Here is a 12,590-nt window from a genome sequence, read left to right on the forward strand (position 1 = left end):
ATACTGGAAACCTACTGACTACTATACTTACTTACATGCCTCCAGCTTCCATCCAGGACACCCCACACGATCCATTGTCTACAGCCAAGCTCTAAGATAAAACTGCATTTGCTCCAACCCCTCAGACAGAGACAAACACCTACAAGATCTCTATCAAGCATTCTTAAAACTACAATACCCACCTGCTGAAGTGAAAAAACAGATTGACAGAGCCAGAAGAGTACCCAGAAGTCACCTATTACAGGACAGGCCCAACTAAGAAAATAATAGAACGTCACTAGCTGTCACTTTCAGCCCCCAACTAAAACCTCTCCAGCTCATCATCAAAGATCTACAACCTATCCTGAAAAATGATCCCTCACTCTCTCAGATCTTGGGAGACAGACCAGTCCTCGCTTACAGACAGCCACCCAACCTGAAGCAAATACTCTCCAGCAACCACACAACAAAAACACTAACCCAGGAACCTATCCTTGCAACAAAGCCCGATGCCAACTCTGTCCACATATTTATTCAGGTGACACCATCATAGGACCTAATCACATTAGCCACACCATCAGGGGCTCGTTCACCTGCACATCTACCAATGTGATATATGCCATCATGCACCAGCAATGCCCCTCTGCCATGTACATTGGCCAAACCGGACAGTCTCTACACAAAAGAATAAATGGACACAAATCTGACATCAGGAATCATAACATTCAAAAACGGGTAAGAGAACACTTCAGCCTCTCTGGCTACTCAGTAAAAGACTCAAGGGGTGTTAATTCTGCAATAGAAAACCTTCAAAAACAGACTCCAAAGAGAAACTGCTGAGCTTGAATTCATATGCAAACTAGATACCATTAATTTGGGTTTGAATAGAGACTGGGAGTGGCTGGGTCATTACACATATTGAATCTATTTCCCCATGTTAAGTATCTTCACACCTTCTTGTCAATTGTCTAAATGAGCCATCTTGATTATCACTACAAAAGTTTTTTCTCCTGCTGATAGCTCATCTTAATTAATTAGCCTCTTACAGTTTGTATGGCAAATTCCATCTTCTCTGTATGTGTGTATATATCTATATCTTCTTACTGTATGTTCCATTCAATGCATCCGATGAAGTGGGCTGTAGCCCATGGAAGTGTATGCTCTAATAAATTTGTTAGTCTCCAAGGTGCCAAAAATACTCCTGTTTTTTTTGCGGATACAGACTAACGGGGCTGCTACTCTGAAACTTAACTCCTTCTGGCTCTGTGTCACCTTTTAATGAGATTATATTACACTCAGAACCTCACAGGAGAGCTCTCACCTGTCAGCATAGAGTGTCTTCACCAGATACGCTGCAGCAGCACTGCTGTGTTGGTACAGTTGCACTGCTCCAGCGCTGTATGTATAGACATAGCGTGCACCTAGATTTTTATTCTTGTGCCTTTAATACTAGCCTAGAGCTTGAAGAGCAGAGACTTTGTGGTGACGATTGCAGGACTGGAAGTCTTTCAGATTGGTTAATCTGTATGCAGTTGACTCAGAAGTCTGGCCTTCAGAAATGTGTAAGGCTACCAGGCTCCAAGTGTTTGTTCCATTAACAGATTAGATTAATATTTTTGGTTGGCTCCAAATAAATCTGCTGTGTTTTGGATTAAGAAGGTCTGGATTTAATTTTAAATATTACTGCTTATGTAGTTTGAAGTGCCTATAGGAGCCCACATTCCTAAAGTTAAACTGCATTCAGCTGTATGTCTACTTTGCAATAACATAGCAGCATGCATGTAGTGAAGAGCAGAACTTGTTCCGAGCACTTCATTCCCAATGTGATGGGATAGCCAGCTGGGGAAACTAACAACCAGTTTGGATACATTGTCTGCTCGCAAGTTTACCCGTTCTCGTAACCTTGCATTGCACTGAGCGTTTGAGCCTGTCCACAGCTTTCGGGGATTCTTTGAAGCCTGTCCTTCAGCCTACTAGACATGTGTCATTTCTTGGGGGCAGGTGAGAGTTCTCATGGAACAGTGGAAGTTGGGTGTCTGCATGAATTGAACAGGGCTGGATTAAGATAATCTGCGATGCTAGACATGCTCCCATGTAGTGGTGCTGTAGCTTTGACCCCTGCCACACCCTCTCTTTAGGGTGGTGGTAGCAAGGGTCACCAGCACAAACTTCTGTTTGGGAAGCAAGCAAGTCAAGGGCTCCCTCTTCCTCCTCCTCCCCCCCCCCCCCCGACCCCCATAGCTCCTTAACTTCAAGCAGATGGAGGTCCAGGCCAGGATTTGGAAAGCTTCAACTTTCCCCACACACATCCCAGCAGACAACCTTCACTGCCCCAAATAGAGGGGGGCTCTCTGCTGGGGTGGATGGTGGTTAGCCCCTCATGGCTGCAGTAGTGGTGAGTTGGGGACAGGACAAACTGGCCTGAACAGAGACAAACTGAGGCTTCATATTTTATTCTTGTCCATCCAAAGAGCTGCAGCAGGGCAACACACTCTTCCAGTCCAGCAGCCAGTTGCAGATGTGGAGTGGCAGATCTCCAGGAGGTAGGGGAAGGATGTCCTGTTGCCTGGCTCTGGAACAGACTAATGCATCTCCCTATGGGCTCTAAGCTGTATGTGATGTGAGGCCCTTGCTTTATCTCTCCAGTGTCAGGTGCAGCTGCTGCCCTTGATCTTCCTCTGCTGTAGAGTAATGTAAGCCTCTGTCCAAAGTCCTCCCTTTCTGGGTAAAACAAGTCTCAAAAGCAAACTGCTCCAGTAAAACAGTCCTTCCCCCAGCTCCTCACCTCCTGGGCTGCAGCCTTCAGGAGTTCACCTCTTGTGGTGTTGGGTGGTAAGCATAGTTCCTGTGGGAGAGCCCATGCCCTCCCTCTACCACAGCCTCCAGCCCGAAGGCCCGAACAAGGAAGTGGGCAGCCACTTCAGCCTCAGATATTTGCCTGTTCTTCCCTCAGACCTACTTCCTGTGCTTGCTTCTTGGACACTGGAGGCCTGCCAGTGGTGGCTAAACCCCAGACCCTTCCAGGTTTCTTCCCTGGCTCGTTCCAATCCCTGGAGATTCTGGCCCGCAGGCTGCTGCTCCCTTCCAGTGTCTCATTCTGCACAGCAAAAGGAAGCACTACTTGCTTCCCCACCATGCACTGTTTGCAGCCCATGGCTGCCAGCCCTTGCATAACAGCAATCCCCCAAATGAATGTCCTGAAAGAGCCAAGACCCAGTAACAAGTGGTGGGCCTGGGCCTGCCCTTAGAGACCGCATGTCCTGCTGTAGGGACTCCAGAACCTGGGGCAGAAACCTAGTTTATGGTGGTCTGAAAGCGGCTGGAATTGATGCCTGTGCAGTCATGGCAGAATAAACAGGCTTCCAGGGGGCCTCAGTGAGTAGGTCTGTAGCTCTCCTGAAGCCATTGGATGCTCTGCTTTGTGAAGAGTGACTGTTTAGACATTTGGATTATATTGGGGCTATTGAGAGGCAAAATGTCAGCTAGCTTGCCATGGTCTGAGAATAACTTGGGTTGCCTGGAGAGGCTGGTAGCACTGATGTATTTAATCCTAAAGGGCCTCACCTTTTCTTTCAGCAGCGTAGTTCCCTAAATGCAAGTGCTGAGAGCTCTTGAGGCAGTTCTTAGCTCCATGGGCACAGGGAGACCTTTCCTGACCTTCCGGAGCACTGAGGTGACACTCATTTTATGCATAGTTAATTTATAGAAAGTTCCTGATTAAATTTTCTCCAGTAGCCACAAAACCACAGTCTCACATCAGCCAGCTAATCAAATTCTGCTAACTGACTCATGAGTTCTCCCCCCCCCCCCCCCCCCCCGGAAAAGTCATCTCCCTAATGAACGTATTGATTATGCAAGAGAAGTCGAGGGCTCACTGGGGAAAGTTGTCCTGTGAACAAGTTGTATCTCTAGTATTGAGACTAATATCTGATTCTAGGGTTTTGTGTGAATGAACTGGTAGCCTGCTTGTTCAGCCTGCTGCTGGGATTGGACTGCTTCTTCCAGACTTGAAAATGAATCCAAGGCTGAGAATTAGTAATATGAGCTATGCAGCCTTTGTGCCTGACTTCTGTAGCTTGTACAACTGGGTATACAAGTTTGCACATAGACCCATTCACTGGCATCATCTTCCTCTAGGATCTTCTGCTTGCTCATCTTCCAGGTAGGAAGAAACATGTATCTGCATGGGCGAAACACAACAGCTAGCCCACTTCAGGTAATGCCTTTGTTAGGCCACATCTATGCTGCTGCAATCGGTGTAGCTGGGGGTCAATTTAGCGGGTCTTGTGAAGGCCCGCTAAATCGACCACAGAGCATTCTCCTGTACTCCACCAGAATGAGAGGAGTAAGGTAAGTCAACAGGAGCATGTCTCTCATTGACTCAGCACAGCGTACTCTGCAGCAAATTGACCTAAGCTACGTCGACTCCAGCTACATTATTCACGTAGTTGGAGTAGTACAATTTAGGTCAGTTTACCCCGGTAGTATTGACAAGGCCTTAATGTCACTTTACAAGAAAGCAAATATCAAAAGTATCTGGGTTTAAGGGAGCAATTGTCTTTAAAGGGCACCAACTTGAAATCTAGTTTAATCTTTTTTTAATGTCAAAAATAGTTAAATGTCCTCCCCTTGTCCCTGAACACTCTATACCAGTTTGAGGTTTTATAGTTTTCCTTGCCCTGGCTGCTATGTGAAAGACCTACACAAAGGGGAAAAGACTGCAGACTATCTCCAGAGTTAACAAACTGAAAAAAGAGAGCTGTTTCTCTGCTCTTTCAGTCACAGGAATCTTGGGAGCTATTTGTTAAATTGTTTTAGGCAGGAGTGTGCTGTTTAAGGTCTCCACCCTTCAGGGCTGGATGGAGAATAACAAAGCAGATGCAAATGTTGAGATGCTGTGAATTTCCGACTTCTCTTGTCAAGAATCTAAACTGCAGCTCCAAAGCTGCTATAGACTTCATCTAGCTGGTAGGGTCTCTCTGGAAGGTGGGATGGGGAGAGAACTTGTACGCTGGCCTGCTAGAGTGGGCTGCTCTGCAGCTGGCCTTCTTGCTTTCCCAGCTGTTGGGCAAATTGGCCCCTTCATGCTGAGATGCCTTCACACCCTCCTTGGGAGGGGCATGATTTTTCACGCTTATCTCCTTTTGTTCAAGGATGTGGTTGAACAGTGCAGAAATTAATTTCAGACTAGCAGCTGGAGAGTGGATAGACTGTCTGTCTGCAGGGATTTTTAAACAGGTATGCAGGGAAAAGAATGATCAAAAGGGGGGGAATGACATTTAAACTCTCATTGTAACTTCTTGGCAGGGACATTAGAGCCACACAAAAGGCAGCTGTTCAAGAGCCTACCAGGCCCCCTGGAATAAATCCACTTCAGCAGCTCTTCCAGCCTGATGGAAAGGAAGTTTGTTTGGCATACTTGTGACCTGGAATTGCTTAATTTTTTGTAAACTGGGCCTGCTCCTTCCCCTTAAATCTCTTCTGCAGCAGTTGATAAGCAGTTTCTCTCTTCTGTCAGGGAAAATGCTGCAGAAAGAAATGCCAGGAATGCAGACAGCAGGTGGGGACTGACAGATGTGCTTATCAATCATGACAGACTTGGTTACAGAGTGGTTTATTTATTTAAACAGCTACTGTTTGCCTCTGGCACAGTTTATACGGGGCCTCTCAGTCCTTTTTTTAGAATATACTGGGGTTCAAGAATGAAAAGCCCTGTATTGCTGTGCCTCCCATCTGAGGGTGAGCTTCCAGGCTTCACCTACTAAAAGAGACTAGGTGAAATGGAGGATTTGGTGAGTGTACTTCTGCCTTGGCTCAGCCTGTGTCCAGCAAACCTCTCACACCACACCAGTCACGTCTTAATAGCATGTTTATTTGAAAGCAAATAACTTGGTAGATGTTGGAAGCAGGTTATGGGAAAGGTTTGCCTTCCAGAGCAGCAGTGTAGGAGGAAAGAAATTTTGTTGTGAAGCAAATTACAGTTCAGTGAACTAAGCTCACTGGACTATCTTTGTCATTTAAAACACTTTCACAGTGGTTAGCAATCCCAAGTAAACTTTTTCTACAAGGTGCCCTGTTTTTCAGTGATAGAATCATAGACTATCAGGGTTGGAAGGGACCTCAGGAGGTCATCTAGTCCAACCCCCTGCTCAGAGCAGGACCAATCCCCAATTTTTGCCCCAGATCCCTAAATGGCCCCCTCAAGGATTGAACTCACAACCCTGGGTTTAGCAGGCCAATGCTCAAATCACTGAGCTATCTTCCCCCCTCAAAGGATTGATACTTTGTCAAAACAGATCTTGCATTGATGAGAGCATCTTAATTGGCAAAGCTGCAATCTGCAGTAGGGTGCAGAGCTGTTTCACCCAACACAGTTGAAAGGTAGATAACTACAGTACAACTTCTTGGCTAATTCATGTTGTTGGTGCTGCCACTCCTGATTTCTAAGCACTTTGAGGTTGGTACTGGAAGGTGGGCACGATTTAAATGAAATACAAACAACACTGGTTGAGAATAGCAGCCGTGTTAGTCTGTATTCGCAAAAAGAAAAGGAGTTCTTGTGGCACCTTGGAGACAAACAAATTTATTTGAGCATAAGCTTTCGTGAGCTACAGCTCACATCCGATGAAGTGAGCTGTAGCTCACGAAAGCTTATGCTCAAATAAATTTGTTAGTCTCCAAGATACCACAAGTACTCCTTTTCTTTTTGCAAACACTGGTTGAATGAGGGAAAGTGGGTTTTTGTGATCTGGGAGCAGCTTTCTTGTGTGTGTTAGCAATGTACATTGGGGTGCTTATCACACGGAAGGCAGCACAGACATGTGGTATGGGTTTTAACCAATTTTATTAGCTAAATTACATCCAAAGTTCCCATCCGGGGGCAGCCCAGCACAGTCACTTGCACCCCAGTGATTATTTGCCAATTCTTGGGGCTTCCACCACAGGAGGAGTCAATCATTACACTAGAAGAGTCTCTGGGTGCTTCCACTTGCCTTTTTGGGGGAAGGAGGTGAGAGGGAGGGTCTCCTCCCCCCACCCCGATAGTTCTGTCTTGTAAGGAGATGCCCACTTTGTTACCTTTTAGGATCTGGAGCCTAAATCAGGAAGTTCCTGCACTGGGCACTGCCAGAGGTGCGACAACTAAATAACTCGGGTCCAAATTGTGATCTCTGGGAGGGGGAGAATTCTAGCTATCCAGTTGCCCAATCCCTAGGTTTCACTGCAAGGAAGGCGAAAAAACCCAGCCAGCTGTAGCCAGTCTGGTGGTATGAGGAAAAATACTTCCCAGCCTCAACACAGTGACTAGTATCGCCACAACAACAGACGAGGGAGGGAGGAAGGATGGGTTTATTGCTGGGATCCAGCAAACAGAAAGTGGCCCTGAGCAGATGGCTCAATATCTTGTGCCTACCCCAGAAGTCCAGTGGGGGCTGGAAACTTTGTGGGACTGGCCTGTCCTGTCCTTTTTGTCTTCTCCCATTGCGGAAGCCACCAAAACGCATCCTTTTCTAGGTTCGGGGGCTATCTGGTCACCGTATGCAGGGCAGGGTTGATGTCTGCACACTGCTGAGCATGGTAGATCCAGCCATGAACACAGACTTGCATGATGGAGAACTATGCAGTATAACTAGTTCAGCAGACTACAAAACTGGGTCTCACCTAAGAACCTATTTCCCATCAAAACTCTGGAATGCTGCTTTACCCCTTCCCAGTTTTGGTTCCAAATTGGTTCCATAAAGGAAGAGTCTGAGTTGTGTGCAATCAGGAAATCTCTTCCCTCCCCCCCGCATCCCCTAAAATGCCAGATTACACCAAAATAATTTCAGCTTTACAGGATACTGAGACTCACTGAACATTCAATACCTGCCCCCTTGCTGGTCAGGAAAAGGTGGTTAATGTTGGGGATTGGTCCTGCTTTGAGCAGGGGGTTGGACTAAATGACCTCCTGAGGTCCCTTCCAACCCTGAGATTCTATGATAAAGGACAAGTAACTCTGGAAACTTTACTTGAGCATAAGCTTTTGTGAGCTAAAGCTCACTTCATCGGATGCATTCAGTGGAAAATACAGTGGGGAGATTTATATACATAGAGAACATGAAACAATGTGTGTTACCATACACACTGTAAGGAGAGTGATCAGGTATGGTGAGCTATTACCAGCAGGAGGACGGGGGACTGACGGGGGATCTTTTGTAGTGATAATCAAGGTGGGCCATTTCCAGCAGTTGACAAGAACATCTGAGGAACAGTCTGGGGACAGGGGGGAGGAGGAATAAACATGGGGAAATAGTTTTACTTTGTGTAATGACCCATCCACTCCCAGTCTTTATTCAAGCCTAAGTTAATTGTACCCGGTTTGCAAATTAATTCCAATTCAGCAGGAATTCATAAACACGGGTCACTAGTGCAAAGCGAGTGCAAACCAGAATGGTCGTGCGTTCACACCCATCGCACTGGTCATGCTCCCAATGACTTCAATGGAGCAGGAGTAGGCCCGGAATGCACCAGGCACAGGGTGACGGAGAAGTGGGCACAAGTGGACTGCTCAAATGCTCAAGTGTCAGGATCTGAGCAAGGCAGGGTGCAAGGCTGCGCAGGATCAGGTCCAGGGAGAGTGCGGGGGTGTCTCTGCCATGTCCCCAAAGATTCATTCCTTCTTCCCTCCCGTGTCCGCTGGAGCCTGGAATCAGAAACCTGCAATTCATTACTGTGCCATGGCCTCTCCCTTGGTACCAAGTTCTCCCACTCAGCTGGTGCGTGCGTCTGGAACTCCCCACCCAGTGGATACTAGAACTGGCTGTTCGTCTCTCCCATGGGCTTTCATGAATTCTGCCTATCAAATATTCCAGAAAGACCAGTAGGATGGTGGGTGGTAGCATATCCTGGAAGCTGATGAGAAGCTGCATATGTCCAACTGTTCCTCAGATGTTCTTGTCAACTGCTGGAAATGGCCCACCTTGATTATCACTACAAAAAGTTCCCCCCCTCCCCGCTCTCCTGCTGGTAATAGCTCACCTTACCTGATCACTCTCATTACAATATGTATGGTAACGCCTATTGTTTGATGTTTTCTATGTATATAAATCTCCCCACTGTATTTTCCACTGAATGCATCCGATGAAGTGAGCTGTAGCTCACAAAAGCTTATGTTGAAATAAATTTTAGTCTGTAAGGTGCCACAAGTACTCCTTTCCTTTTTGCGGATACATACTAACACGGTTGCTACTCTGAAATCAGAAAACTTTGTTTCCACTCAACGTCCACTCTGACTTACTTGCTGGTACTAGACCCTGAATGACTCTCTGGTCAAAGTGAAGTTCTGTAAAACTAAACAAGATAAGACAGAGTGGGCCGCAGACTTGTAGTTGATGTGGCTAGAAGAATTCTCCCTTTTTGATGATTTTCTACATGTAGGCTACTTCAACCTGTCTAGACAGAAGTCCCTCCTGAGTACTTCCTGCAGTATTGGAAGGAAACTTGACTATCCTTTGAAAGCCATCAATGTCTGTAGAACTGTGAAAGGGGCACTGACAACTTGATGTTTAAAAAAGAAAAGGAATACTTGTGGCACCTTAGAGACTAACAAATTTATTAGAGCATAAGCTTTCATGAGCTAAAGCTCACTTCATCAAGCTTATGCTCTAATAAATTTGTTAGTCTCTAAGGTGCCACAAGTACTCCTTTTCTTTTTGCGAATACTGCCTAACACAGCTGCTACTCTGAAACTTGAAGTCTAGTCTGTCTGTTTGTCTTTTAAAAACAGTTCAAGGTAGTTTCTTTCACCACACCTGTTCAGAGTCCCTCCACCAATTTTTGTGGCTTTGCAATCACTTTTTTTTTTTTTTAATAAAAACATCTCATTTGCGGCTGTGTGGAAGACCTGTAGAACAGAGGAGACTAATTTTCCCATGCAGCAGGGGAAGCAATGAACATGAGCGCTGTCAAATGCAGCATATTAACACAAGGACAAAAGATAGCAAGTCTAGCAGCAGATCAAAAGCATTTTCAGGGCTCTGATTTGTTTGAGATGGTGACCCTGCAAACTTTCATTTGAAAAAGTTTCTATCCCTTAAGGTTGCCAAGAGCTTTTCAAAAGCATCCTTATGCAGCGCTACTCCTGAGTCTGCAGGCTGGCTGCTCTAGGGTCTCTGTTCAGAGCCGCTGCCCGGTGTCTTATGGAGCACAGTTGGGCAGCAATTTAAAAAGTAAGGATAATTGTGATGCCATTTTCCCTGGTACCCACATTACCCATTATATTCCATGCCCTGCTCAGAGTTGTTAATCAGCAGCAGAAGGAAATGAACAAAACTGCTCAGTTTCACAACTGCTGTGGTCAGTAGCAACACTGCAGAATCATCAGTTTCACTGTACTGCTTCTAGGGAAAGTGCTGAGGAAGAGCAGAGGCGCCCACACAGAGCTATTTTCAAGACAAGATGCATCAAATGGAAGCTGGGAAGTGGAGTAGCGATTGCTGTTCCAGCAGCCAGAAAGGGCCACCTGTTCAGACGTTTAGCTATAGCTGCCAGGCAGGGCCCAGAGATTATACTCAGCATCAGATTGGAATCTAGGCCTCTCACCAGGGTGTTGATTGCTCCCTAGAGCTCCCTAGTGGGAGCTATTCCATTGGCTTCTGATTAATAAGTCATTGTCACAGAGTGTAAGGCCAGAAGGCACCACCAGATCATTTAGTCTGACCTCCTGTATATCACAGACCACCAACACTAGTCCTCACATGCTACACCCAATAACTGAAACGAGACCACGGTATAACAGACCACAGAGGATTGTGCCAGAGGCAGGGAATTACACCAGTGTCAAAGGCCACTGCAGTGACAGGGAAATAATTGAATTGTCTGGTAAACTTTTCATTCCTGTTCTTAAACTACTTTGCAAAAGATCAGTGTTAGAGCTTATCACGGAGTGTGGGGGAGTCAGGGCCCTGCACTTCCCACTTCCTGCAATTCACTGTGACTCTCAGACAGTCAGTAAAACAGAAAGTTTATTAGGCGACAGGAATACAGTCTAAAACAGAGCTTGTGGGTACAGAAAACAGGACCCCTCAGTGAGATCCCTCTTGGAGGGTGGGAAGCCCAGACCCAGGTTCTGGCCATCCCCCAATCTCCCCAGCCAGCTCCAAACTGAAACCCCTTCCGACTGCTTCACCCAATCACATGCCCGGCCCCTCCTCCAGCCTTTGTCCAGTTTCCCAGGCAGAAGGTGTCACCTGTCCCCAACCTCTGGCTCAGGTTACAAAGGACAGCTGCCATCATTTATGTGCTGGCCATCAAGTACATCCCTCAATGAAGTCACACCCTTATTTCCCATCACCATCTAGTATTGGTGCAGTACCCCAGGGAAACAGAGGCACTCCATGTGTTAGCAGAAAACTGTAAACTAGTAAATGTTCTCATGAACATTACCAGGTGAATATCCCTGTCTCAGAGCTCCCTTGAAGGCCCCCTGTATATAGCGCTGAGGTCAGGAGGCCTAGTTAAGTTAATGTAGACAGAACCTAATCCTGTTGCTCTAATGGGTTAACCTCTGAACAGTCCAAAGTTTGACCTTGGCTACACTACAGTGTCGTGGCTCTGTTATTGAAACAGATACAGAAGTTTTATCTTCTGACTGCAATTTGTATTAGAGGGGAAGCTGGTAGCACCACTTGTAGTTAAGTTTGTCCAGCACTTCTCATTTAAGACCTTGCTTTCTGTTGCTTCTAACTTTGCAAACTGTAACTGTTAGGGCCGGAATTTCCTCTGCTGGGTGTCTGCCTCTGGCTTAGTTTGTTTCAGCAAATACTGTTCAGCCATTTCCAAGAATTAGGGAAAAATACATTATTTTGCCCATGCTTAAAAAAAAAAAAAAAAGTCTTACAACAGTTTTGTGGAGAAGCTGTAACACCTCCATGTTTGAAATTTGGCAGTTGGATTGCCCTGGTATCAGGGATCCGTCTTTTACCAGCCCCACAAAAACTCACCCAAATTTGACCAAGTTATAAGCATCTGAAAAATTTGAGTTTGCACATGCTCATCATAGACTTTTTAGTAAGGCAGCTAAATTCTCCAGCAATTCCACCTCCACTGGACATTCTCCAGCCTGGGGGTGCAGAGACTAAGCAGGACTTTCCCTACAGTTGCTGCTCATGGCAACTGGGGGCTGTTCTGGCACAATGCACTGAACTGAGAGCAGGGAGCTTCTCTCATGTGCTCTCAGTGCTCCTAGAGCTGATGCCCAGATAGCATGGAGGAGGAAACAGCCTGCTTTGAATGTAGAGCGGGCAGGAGCAAGACTGACGGCAATGAAGTGGAATGAATTTTGACAAAGGGGTGCAGGCAGCAGGTGGCTACTGCAGCAAGTTGCACGGGCAACCTTAATTCTGGCATTTCTTAATTTTTGAGTGCTTGACTTTGCAATCTTAAGGTCCGCTTTCAGTGGTTGTTGTATCAGATCTCTGAATATGTCCTTGTGAGGATGCTTTAGAATGGGGTGGGCAAACTTTTTGGCCTGAGGGCCACGTCGGAGTTCTGAAATTGTATGGAGGGCTGGATAGAGAAGGCTGTGCCTCCCCAAATAGCCTGTCCCCTATCCGCCCCCTCCCACTTCTTGCCCC

General features: G+C 46.3%; 1 protein-coding gene across 7 annotated transcripts in view; it reads left to right on the plus strand.

Annotated features, from left to right (window-relative positions):
• The window catches only part of DAG1 (dystroglycan 1), a 104,373-nt gene that overhangs the window by 28,453 nt on the left and 63,330 nt on the right, over positions 1-12,590 (plus strand). Inside the window, exon 1 of one of the 7 annotated variants that reach the window (XM_043518379.1) lies at positions 5,196-5,217. The exons of the other annotated variants lie outside the window; for them this stretch is intronic. The gene's annotated coding sequence lies outside the window, so the exon portion shown is untranslated. Of the gene's footprint in view, positions 1-5,195; positions 5,218-12,590 lie in introns of those variants that run through there. 7 annotated transcript variants of the gene reach the window in all.

This window comes from Dermochelys coriacea, chromosome 7 (assembly GCF_009764565.3).
Source record: "Dermochelys coriacea isolate rDerCor1 chromosome 7, rDerCor1.pri.v4, whole genome shotgun sequence".
Lineage (NCBI taxonomy): Eukaryota > Metazoa > Chordata > Testudines > Dermochelyidae > Dermochelys > Dermochelys coriacea.